Source organism: Pleurodeles waltl, chromosome 5 (assembly GCF_031143425.1).
Source record: "Pleurodeles waltl isolate 20211129_DDA chromosome 5, aPleWal1.hap1.20221129, whole genome shotgun sequence".
NCBI lineage: Eukaryota > Metazoa > Chordata > Amphibia > Caudata > Salamandridae > Pleurodeles > Pleurodeles waltl.
In genome coordinates, this window is record NC_090444.1 from 385,445,890 (window position 1) to 385,455,791 (window position 9,902).

At 42.9% G+C, this 9,902-nt stretch overlaps 1 protein-coding gene across 4 annotated transcripts in view; it reads right to left on the bottom strand.

The window, feature by feature from the left end:
* The window catches only part of PLCB4 (phospholipase C beta 4), a 985,968-nt gene extending 978,018 nt beyond the window's left edge, over positions 1-7,950 (bottom strand). For all 4 annotated transcript variants that reach the window (XM_069234144.1, XM_069234142.1, XM_069234140.1 and 1 more), the window contains exon 1: positions 7,578-7,950. The gene's annotated coding sequence lies outside the window, so the exon portion shown is untranslated. The remainder of the gene's footprint in view (positions 1-7,577) is intronic.
* Positions 7,951-9,902: the final 1,952 nt, after the last annotated feature.

The following is a 9,902-nucleotide window of genomic DNA, read 5'->3' on the forward strand; positions in this document are numbered from 1 at the left end:
CCGGAAATGTACCCAGCTTATTTACAAAAAATCAATGTGACCTTTCAACTTTGAGGAAACGCTTGAGTGAAACTTTTTTGCATTGAAAAGCTTGAGAACCACCTAGCTTCAGAGAAATAATTGCTCACAATTAATGGTCCTCCTGGACTTAATACATGTTATGTCCGTTAATCATACTGGATACTTATTTAGAAATAAATAATGAACAACTAAACCTGTCATCATAGGGACAGTTTTCATCAATGATCATATTAACTGAGTGTTACTGTGTCAATCTTTTCACAAACAGTATCTTTTACTTAGGAGACTAGAATGAAGGTGAGAGCCAGTTTGCATTAAGCAGTAGCCTTACTGGGGTAGGAGTAGCACCCAATTTCTTGGAATCAAAATATAAAATTTCCAGAAATTATCCTGGGCTCTCAACCCGTTTTCTTACATGCATTTAACCTCAGCTATAGGTGGCCAAATCAACTATGCATGTTGACCCACTTCAGGTATGGTATCAGAATATCATGGATAAAACACATGGCCTTTCAAAAATATAGTGTCATTAATATTATCATAAACATATTGCACCATTGGAATTAATAATATAACATCTACAAGCCAATGAGAAGATATTATTATAAACAATGTATCGGACATAATATTTATGCCCCAATGTTTTTGTCAGTTAAATCTGGCGTACAATTTCAACAAGACAGTCAACAGTAGAGAGACCTGCGGGTGCTTAATAAAAAGGAGTGAATACTTCTACGTATAGCCAATCATATAAGCAGAATGCAGTCACGCTAAGGAGACAATATCGAGCCCCAGTTCTCCACGATAACCCGGCTTGATTGCATGGCTGTTGGCATCAAAGAGGGTGACAGCTCTAGCACGATCATTAGAATAAGAACATCCACATCCATAACGAGGTTGCTGACAATGGAAAACAAGAATAATTCAGTTCCTCTATCAAGGAAAAATATAGGCTAAGAAATGATCAAACCAGTTCAGTTCTGTTAAACCACAGCACTTTCTCATCATAGCCTCCTCTTAAACAATTGGGAGAAGGTAAATTGTGTGCAAATTACTCAGGTCTTCTGTATCTTAGATAGGTTTAATTAGTAGAGCAATTAATACTGCTTCCTTAACTGACAGAGAAACTAAGTCTAAAGGAAAAGTATTGTTGATTAACTGCAATACAAAAAAGTCAATCACCCTGAAAAGCATCTCAGTTGAAATCACCCGACAATGATCATGGGGGGATCCTGACTTTCCAAACTCAGAATATTCAATTTCAGGCTCAGTGTGACTGGCTGAAGATAATCCAGAGTCACAAGACCACAAGGACTCTTGAACACAGATGAATTGGATCATATTTTAGCAGCATTTCCCAGAATTTAACTGGACTACTTCCCACACGTTGCTATAGATGGAGGACTTTTCACGACTTGAAATGTGCATTTTAGGCAGTTTGCCCTTCAAACCATACAAACATACTCTATATTCTTCTATATTCATCCAAGTCTGTTTTGTCTAGCTTTTATCTCAGGGGTTTATCGAGCTCTTTTCAGTTGAATTCTTTGAGTTGCATTAAGAACGGCTTTCAGTCTAATTGTTTCTGATATCACAGGGTTGGGTTTAATCTCCTTATTACCACTTTTCATTTTTAGGGGTCTCTTCATTAAGATCACTATTGGTAAAGTTATAATATCAGTCATAGTCACCTTCTGAAACAACTCTAAACAGAAACGATTAATCTGCTTCAACGATGAGAATGGTTCCTCTCCCACAATGGAAGAAGTAAAAGCCAGTTTTGTAACACTGGACAATGTTGAAGGTTAAGCAGCAGACCTCCCAGCATTCCCATACTTGACAATGGGAAAAGGCGTTTCCGCCAAAGGTTAGAATCACGGGTGGAACCACACACATTTCACACTATGAGTTCCTTCAACGCGCCTCTAGAAAGAGAGAAAATATTTAGAGGCAGGATTAAGATATTGCCAATTGATATCCTAAAACGTTGCTTATTTTAGATCCCATCAGACAGAATAGGATGTCGTGGTTTTTTATGGAGTCTTTTGTGACTGCAATGTGCTCGATTTAATATCAGGGATCAGAGAAGTTCCAAGTCTTACCATAGGGCCTAGGAGAACATTTACTGTACAAGAACCCAGTTTTAGTCCAGCAGGTTATTAGTGATCAAAAGACGCTGGGCACCAAGTAGCCACTCAACTTCTTGTGCAACTTTTTAGCTGCAGAGTCTATATAGTTCTCAAAAGAAATGTGGGCTTTATGCGTGCTTTGGAGTGAGGACATCTGTTGAAATTCTGGTCTTCCGCAATGCTTTCTATCGTTAGATCCCCATTTTCATGTCCACAAGTATAAGTAAGTATAATAAGTGGCTTGTCCGTGTGACTGTCCACTGCCAAATGAGTAATGTGTAAAGGAAATAAATAATTAACAACAAAACCTGTCATCATAGGGACAGTTTTCATCAGTGACCATTTTAATTGGGATTTAATGTGTCAATCTTTTCACAAACATATGAGCTTGTGTACAGAATTATGAGGTGGCACCAGCACTAAGGAAGGTCCATCCAGTGTCTGTAAACTGCACTGTGAAAGCAGGCGGTGAAAATGTATTTTAATATGTTCTAAAAGGCACAACTGCTCAAGCAGGGTCTCACAAGGAAGAAAGCTGCAGTCAGTGCATTTCTTTCAAACTCTGAACTTACGTTTTCTTAGACTGCACTGCCGTTAGAAGAATGTATTTCCCAAAGACTGCCAGTACACTGTTTTCATAGTTTCTGGTGGAACAAATGTGTTGCTTTAGTGTACCATAACGCTGTGGCATATACTGCGATGCGCTATATCTTCTGAAACACTCGGGCGACTGCCCCGACATCTCCTCCGCAAATGTGGTAATCCATACATATCATTTATGTTTGATGTCCAAAAATATGTGGGATCGACCCACACAGATTGCAATTAAAACATAAGCAGATAATTCTCTCAAAGAACCACCCAGTGACGACTCCTCACTCAAACTCCTAACAGGAGAGGTGACCAAGCAGTTCCTTTTTTGTCGAAAGAACACCAGCCAAATTCATAACTTCTACGGAAGAGATCTGGAAACGCCAATTCTTCGATATTCATGCACATGTGGCTGTAAATTAAAATGACAGTGTGGAATAAGAAAAGGCACTCAGTTTCCCGTTTCCTCTTCATGTACCATGAACTCCCACACATCTATTTGATATCGTAGGTGGTTGAGCATTTACACGATCAATCGAACGCCCCATTATAAGCTACAACAGTTTAGTGGTATTTCATGCGGCTCTTGATATTTTTTTCACTTTAATGGGAGACGTATGCTTTACACACACGGACAACATGGGAAGTGCCAAAACTTGGAGAATTCTTGGACTTTTCTGAACCAAGATGAGGGGCAATACTGCAGCGCAACCAACTGAGGTGACACACTTTTATTCACACCTCTGTGACTCCGGAAGGCGATTACAGCAGGTGAGCATTCTTGTAATCGATGCATCTAATAGTGAATTGTAACCAACCTCCAGATTTCGTGTGTTCCGCTGATGCACGTGTGAAATACATGATAAAGCTAGCTATGGTCTGACTGTAACTATTTTAATATGACTGCATAGCACGGGGCATAACCCATCCATTAACATAGAGGCAAAAAACGCTCAGAAAAATGCACAGTACTACAGAAGCTGCAGCACCCCGGGTGTTTGCTTTAAAAAAACAAAAATAAGCACATCTATTTTATTACAGAAATCCATCACAAAAACTTTGCTTTTTTGTTGCTTTGGGTGTCTCAGCTTCTTAGAATGCTTCTGGGTGAAGTGACAGGTGGTTACTGTGCCGCCCCACGCCCTGCTGTAAATAGAAATGTTTTTTTAGGCTCATTCTAACCAAACCACCGTGGACACCACGGGGAAATGCAGCTATGCATACCACAAAGTTAACAAAAGAATATTTGGCCGCTCTATATTAAAATAGCTGTTCACAAAAATGCTTTACTAATCCTTTTCACACTAAGAACTGCACTCAATTCTAAGGATATTCGTGGCGCCTATGCGCTATATAGAAAGAGCAAAGACAGAGCTGGAGGGGGGAGATTCCAGTTTTAATCTTGAGGTAATAATCGTGGAAGCCACATTTTTGTTGTACTTTGCCTTACTTGTTTTGGCTAAGAAACGTTGCACTGTTGTTAGTACCAAAACATTAATAACTACTTGGTTACTCTACGTTCAATCTACTGCTGAATAGTGGATGTGTAAATACTACTCTTGACATGCAAATGCTATTCAGGAATAATGGTTACTACACAAAGCACAGTTCGTCAGCGTCATCTTAAGGATCTGGGGGCCCTGGGCGAGAAATATTTTCGGGTCTCCTTTTCAGAACAACTTCTAATTTTATTACACGTTTTTTGTTACTTCAAGCCTTGTGGTGCCAAACAAAATTGAATTATGTGTCAAAGGTTGAGTTAAAGAAATTGACAGAAGTAAGCTGGAGAAAATTCTCTTTTACAGCGGTCCCTTGGCAGGTGAGGGGTCCAGGCAATCACCCACTTCGCCCATACCTTAAAACCTCTGCAGTTAGGCAACATAATGCATCCAGCATTTGAACATGGAGGCAGAACTGGTGCTTTCCAAGTTCTGCAGAAATGAAATGGTATGTCTATGTTTAGTGTAACATGAAATCACCGCAAGGTGTTGTGGCAGCCATGAGTTGGACGGCTGTTTGGCAGTGGTCCTGAGGGTGGTTGGTGCGGTGACTGAAGCACCTTAAAGGAAAGAGTTCAACACCAGGTCAAGAACTCGTGGTATGTGTTGTGGCAAAATGAACAAATCAAAGCGGCTGGCACTGAACTTATTGCACCCAAATATACCAAGTTACATGATATCACTATAATGTAGGTATGCATTGAAATGGCATATCTACAGCATGAACCTAGCTAAATGCAGCAAACATAAATAAACATGGGCAAAGGCGGGCAAAATCATGCTTCTATATGTGGGAACATTTCAGAGTTACGTCTCGGAGCCAGGCTATTTGCGACAGATTCACATTAAGTAAAAAAATGTATGACCAAGACTGCTCAAACCTTAGCGCCTACTCCAAAATCCAGCTAAGAATGGCGCCTAGTGTACAACACGTAGCACAGCGATCAGACTGATGGGGCAGGTGGTGTCCGTCTGACATCAATATCCACGCACCTGTCCTCTTGCTCATTTATCACACTGCCAAGCACCCCACCACATAACATGATGGCCTCGTGGTAATCATGCACAGCGTGGAAGCACTTCCCACAGAGGCTCCTACCAAAGATAACACACTTCCACCCACCCACATGGTGTAGCGTGCCACCTCTGTTGTAAGCACTCAAGTGGCCCACATAGGAGTAGTAAGCACTATATAAAATTACTACAACACAAAGCAGTACAGGGTATAACCACACAGTACAATTCAATAAGGGATGGTGCAATATCCTCTCCTGAGAAGTCACCTTTGAGCTCCAGTGGTTTCCCAAACACCCACCTCCTGAACAGCTGGCTCTTTTTCCCTGACTCGAAAATGTATTACTTGGGCAAATGTTTCCTACAATATGTACGTCCAAAAGGAGGATCTTTTTACAGTCCAAAATATATCACCAGCTTCGCTTTTAACATGCCTCGACAAACGCCCGCAACATCTTGGACCAGCATCTTTCACAGGGAAGTCCCCACAGCAAGGGCCAGCTTCACCTTGTGCTGGAGGGGCACCACTCCACCCCACAAGCATTGGTGTTACCTTTCCTCTACCGTTGACTCCGTGGATATATCCCCAACTAAATCAACGTCATCTGCAAGGCACGGAATGGTTTTTCCTGAGACTTCCACCTGACAACAACAAAAATGCACAAAACAAAAGCTCTGGAAAGCAACAATTGCCCAAATTGCCCATTTCAGAACTAGGAGATAATTTCAGTCCTGAGGTTCCCTTCTGACCAAACTGAGTGCTTCTGTGAACATCAGTTTTACTCCCGAACGATTCAAATTTGCCGTTTTTTTAGCTGTCCCAGGCAACACACACATTCGCTTGTGAACACACACAGTGCTTTACGGGTGGACACTGACAACAGTACAGTAGGTGGCATTACGTAAAATATTGACACGCTTTTTATAGGGAGTGCACATAATGTTGCCAGGCTGCATAACACACACCAACAAACATCTGGCCCTTACAGCTGAACTGCCACCTGAAGCCATGTGCTCAAGGTTTGTTAGATAATTTGATATCCTTACTTTTTTCTAGTAAAACAGGAATAGATCCTGTTTTCGAGTTGAAGGTCAGGTTACTGTGCAGTCGGAGGTGCACAGAGCCCGCTTTAAAACAGAATAAACAAACGTAGCCAGCAGGTACCATTAACGAAGTAAAATGAATGCGCGGAATAAACAGTGTTTCTCAGACTTGAATGTCCATTACATGCCATACCTCGGCTTTAAGCGTATATCAGACCAACCCAAGAGCTTGGCAAATCTATCGATGTCCTCCGATGATCGCTGGTGCCTTTCTAAAAACTACAAGCTTGTTTTTGTTGTCTCCCTTCTGAAATTCCAAGACTCCTTCTAGCTGCAGGTGATTGACTCCAAATTCAACTTGAAAAGGGCATGTCCATCACCGCATCCTCGTATGTAATGGCAACTGTACCGCCATAGTAAACATGCGATAAAGTATCCTATATGATGCACAAATGCGCCCGAAAACACCAACCAAAGACTCTCACCTGACCATTAAATGCTTTTAAAAAACGCAAACAGTATACCACTCAATGCATATTTTTAAACATGCATACAAGAAGCACCTTTGTATCTATTCACCTGTTTAACTACACCACCCCATGCATCCATCCAGCAACCCAATTATCTGCCTCTCCCTCCGTCCATCCTAGGTGTTGTCTAACTACTGAGTATCCATCCATCCATTCGCCCTTCCTTACTCCCATCTTCTATGCTGTTTGCCTGTGTAGCTACTGAGCCAGCGATCCATCCCGCCACCCAACCAACCATCAGCCACTCGCCCACCCAAATCGACCTAGACAACCCGCTCATCCATCTAACCCAAATACCATCCCACACCAATTAATCAATGTATAACTCGGAGTACGCCCACGTGCACTTCCCTGTCCGTGTCTATGAATACTTCACGCATTAGCGTATCTTGCACGTTTGCTAACAGTTTTATAGCAGACACAACATTAATTACAAAAGAAGGGGTCTTCTATATGCTCCCCCTTATTGGTAGCTGTTTGCTAGTGTGCATATTCTGTACACCCATGCGTATACACGCCGTGGGTTGCATCAGCACAACATACAATGCAGCAGCTTTACACACTGCACACAAGTTACTACACCGCCTGTCCATCGAAGGAACAGGTAAACCCGGATGACGATGACAGTCCACATCCTAGTCACACAAACCACTGCCCTGGAAATCATTACATGAGTCAGTGCCCTGCCAAGGAGAAATTATATGTTGTGCATAATAAAAAAAAAAAGCAAACAAAAAAACTAAACCAACCTCTTCGCCCGTCAGTGATTACAGAGAGCAACGTGTAGCCCCGGCACAGGGAACTCAACCTGCAGCATTCAATGCAGCCCCGTCCGCAGCTCGGCAGACTCCCGGCTCCGCGTCTCAGTGACAGTAAGATGAGCCAGACAAAGGGACAACAGGCAGCCTCGGTCAGAAGAGGGCGGCCCAGGTGCGCCCCTGCACCCTGCGGCGCTACGTGACACAGGGGCAGAGCAGAACCGGTCTTATGAAAAATGCCAGCTCCCCATCAGGATCGGCTTCCCCGTGCGCACACTGCGCATGTTGCAGCACAGTGAGCTTCACGGGAGCGACTGCTTGAGCTCCCTTCAAAGACCACAGCGCAGCGCATGCGCCTGCACCGCAGGCGATCTCTCTGGGTGCAGAAGATCCCCGAGCAGCGGGTGCAGGACACGGAATGCGCGCGCCCGTGCGACAGCGCACAGGAGGAGGTTCTGTTGTCTGGACACGGGCGGGGCGAGGGCGTTAGTGTAAAGCAAGAAAGCCGGAAAGAACAACGTAGGAGAAACGAGGTGAAGGGAAATAAATACACGGTGCAGAATGCTAAGTGCGAACTTAAAACGAGACAGCTGAAAGAAGAGCAAAAGGACGAGACTGAAATAAAGGTAACTGTCAAAAGAGAGGCAGTGGATCTCGGAATGGAAAGAGCACATGTAAAACATTGAAGTCAACCTCACAAGAGACAGAGAAAAGGAGAGGGAGAGAAAAACCAAAAAGAGAAAAAAACAGTGGAAAAAGAAGGGGCGAGGAATGAAAAAGAGAAGATTCAGAATACGAAAAGGAAGCTAAACACCGAGAGACGAAAAAGGAAAACAGAAGGGAAACAATGAAAAACAACAAAAATACAACGAAGGAGTAGTACATTTGTAAATGGAAATTTAAGATGCAGAATAATTCGAGGCACGACATAGAGAAAAAATGGAAATAAGATAACAAATCAAAAAGAGTTCCGTAATATTTGGGGCATCCTGATATTTGCGCCAACAACCAGGACTCTCAAAGCCATTCCCAGATTTGAAACATTACTCTGAATCTTGACCACATGCTCACATTTGCATCATAGTTCATTAATAATTGGTGTATGTTCAGATTTGGCCATCACTCAGTAGTCCGAACTGCATGATCAGATTGACATCTTCAATAAAAGATGTACATGCCCTCAGAGTCCCAATATCTCCACCTGCCCCTGAAGCCCCACTGGACTGGCAGTGACCAAGTTATTGAATTACATACAGAATGGTGTCCTCTTGCACAACGCTTGACACAGTGCCCTTTTACCATTATATAAAATCAGGGTCGTAATGTTCCAATACAACATTGCTGCAGTGAAGTCACAGGGAACCTTCATCAGTGCTTAATTTCAGTAGGTGGTTGCTGTTGCGGGGGGCACTAGCACTTATTCTGGGGGACCAGCACTTATTTCTCCACATCACACGTTTCCTGACACCAACAAAGGGTAAAATAAACTAAACAAAAAGACGGAGGAAGAGAAATTCAGAAAATCTGTCACTAAAGGGAGAAAACAGAAATGTGTAAGAGTCAGATAACAGGGCAAGGAGTGCCTGGCAGTGAATTAATGAGGTCTGTAGTGGATTTAGGACTCAACACCCTTGCTGTTCGCACTTTGGCATTTTATAGTTGTAGGAAGGTAGCATCTTTCTAGCCTTGTTAGCCCCACTTTTGGCCTGTTTGTGAGTATATGTCAGGGTGTTTTTACTGTCTCATAGGGATCCTGCTAGCCAGGGCCCAGAGCTCATAGTGAAAACCGTATGTTGTCAGTATGTTTGATATGTGTCACTGGGATCCTGCTAGCTAGGACCCCAGTGCTCATAAGTTTGTGGTCTATATGTGTTCCCTGTGTGGTGCCTAACTGTATCACTGAGGCTCTGCTAACCAGAACCTCAGTGTTTATGCTCTCTTCTTTTAAGATTGTCACTGAAGGCTAGTGACTAATTTTACCAATTCTGATTGGCACACTGGAACAACCTTATAATTCCCTAGTATATGGTACCTAGGTACCCAGGGTATTGGGGTTCCAGGAGATCCCTATGGGCCGCAGCATTTCTTTTGCCACCCATAGGAAGCTCAGACAATTCTTACTCAGGACTGCCACTGCAGCCTGAGTGAAATAACATCCACATTATTTCACAGCCATTTTACACTGCACTTAAGTAACTTATAAGTCACCTATATGTCTAACCCTCACTTAGTGAAGGTTAGGTGCAAAGTTACTTAGTGTGTGGGCACCCTGGCACTAGCCAAGTTGCCCTCACATTGTTCAGGGCAAATTCCCCG